This window comes from Orbicella franksi, chromosome 4 (genome assembly GCF_964199315.1).
Source record: "Orbicella franksi chromosome 4, jaOrbFran1.1, whole genome shotgun sequence".
Classification (NCBI taxonomy): Eukaryota; Metazoa; Cnidaria; class Anthozoa; order Scleractinia; family Merulinidae; genus Orbicella; species Orbicella franksi.
The window spans coordinates 32,796,707-32,798,971 of NC_138148.1; positions in this window are offsets into that span (position 1 = coordinate 32,796,707).

Consider the following 2,265-nt stretch of genomic DNA (forward strand, 5'->3'; position numbering starts at 1 on the left):
CTACTTTTAACCCTCCCCCAAATCTACACACGTGTATTTCACTTGTGGAAGTCTATCGATTTGGACAGTGCTTGGGTGAGAGATTCTCGCCCATATCAACTTTCTTTTCTCTTCTAAGTTCTCGCGCGTTAAGAGATGCCCCACACTTGCGGTTTTGGTGTCGAGATCTCAAACTATGCTTACTGGACTTTTTAAAGATGCTAGATTTGGCCCTTTCTTAAATCTACACACGTGAATTTCACTTGTGGAAGTCTGTTGCTTTGGACAATGCTTGGGTTGGAGATTCTTGCACATTTATTTTTTTTTTTTGCCAAAATGCTAGTTTTGGCCCTTCCCCAAATCTACACATATGTATTTCACTAGTTGAAGTCTATCGATTTGAACAGTGCTTGGGTGGATATTTTTGCCCAGATCAATTTACTTTTCTCTTGTCTGTTCTTGTGCGTTTAGCTATGCGGCACACTCTAACTTTTGGTGTCGGGATCTTAAAGTATGCTCACTGGGCTTTTTAAAGATGCTAGTTTTGGTCCTCTCTTAAATTTACACATGTTTCTTTTTTACTTGTAGGAGTCTTTCAATTTGGACAGTGCTTGGGTTGGAGATTCTCCCCCTTATCAAATTTCTTTTCTCTCGTAAGTTCTGGCGCGTTTAGAGGTGCGCCACACTCGCGTTTCAGATGCGGGGATTCCAAACAATGCTAACTTTACTTTTTAAAGATGCTACTTTTAACCCTAACCAAATCTACACGCGTGTAATTCACTTGTGGAAGTCTATCGATTTGGACAGTGCTTGGGTGAGAGATTCTCGCCCATATCAACTTTCTTTTCTCTCGTAAGTTCTCGCGCGTTCAGAGATGCGCCACACTCGCGGTTTTTTGTCGGATCTCAAACTATGCTTACTGAACTTTTTTAAAAATGCTAGATTTGGCCCTCTCTTAAATCTACACATGCGTATTTTTCACTTGTGGGAGTGTTTCGATTTGGACAGTGTTTCGGTTGGAGATTCTCGCCCTTGTCAATTTTCTTTTCTCTCGTAAGTTCTCGCGCGTTTAGAAATGTGCCACACTCGCGTTTTAGGCGCGGGGATCTCAAGCAATCCTTACTTAACTTTTTAAAGATGTTACTTTTAGCTCTCTCCCAAATCTACACACGTGTATTTCACTTGTGGAAGTCTATCGATTTGTACAGTGTTTGGGTTGGAGATTCTCGCCCATTTATATTTTTTTTCTCTCGCGTGTTTTCGCGGGGTTAGCGATGCGGCACACTCGCGTTTTAGGTACGGGGATCCCAAGCAATTCTTACCTGACTTTTTAAAGATGCTAGTTTTGGCCCTTCGCCAAATCTACACACGTGTTTTTCACTTGTGGAATTCTATCGATTTGGACAGTGCTTGGGTTAGAGATTATCGCCCATGTGAATTTTCTTTTCTCTCGCGTGTTTTCGCGCGTTTAGCAATGCGGCACACTCGCGTTTTTGGTGTGGGGATCTCAAACTATGCTTACACAACTTTTTAAAGATGCTACTTTAAGCCCTCTTTCAAATTTACCCACATGTATTTTACTATTGGAAGTGTATTAATTTGGACGGTTCTTGGGTGAGAGATCATCGCCCATATCAAATTTCTTTTCTCTAGTAAGTTCTTGCGCGTTTAGATATGCGCCACACTAGAGGTTTTGTTGTCGGGATCTTCAACTATAATTACTGGACTTTTTAAAGATGCCAGATTTGGCCCTCCTTTAAATCTACACACGTGTATTTCATTTGTGAAATTCTGTCGCTTTCGACAAATGAATGTTCTAGTTGGAGATTCTCGCCCATGTTTATTTTTCTCTCGCGCGTTTTCGTGCGTTTAGCGATGCGGCACACTCGTGTTTTTGGTGTGTGGATCCCAAACTATGCTTACGGGGCTCTTTAAAAATGCTAGTTTTGGCTCTTGCCTAAAGTGTATTTCACTTGTGGAAGTCTATCGATTTAAACAGTGCTTGGGTGAATATTTTTGCCCATGTTAATTTACTTTTCTCTTGTCTGTTCGCGCGCGTTTAGCTATGCGGCACACTCGCACTTTTGGTGTCGGGATCCCAATCTATGCTTACTGGGCTTTTTAAAGATGCTAGTTTTAGCCCTCTCTTAAATTTACACGTGTACTTTTTACTTGTGGGAGTCTTTCGATTTGGACAGTGCTTAGGTTGGAGATTCTCGCCCATGTATATTTTCTTTTTTCTCGTGTGGTTTCGCGCGATTAGCAATGCGGCCCACTTTCGTTTTT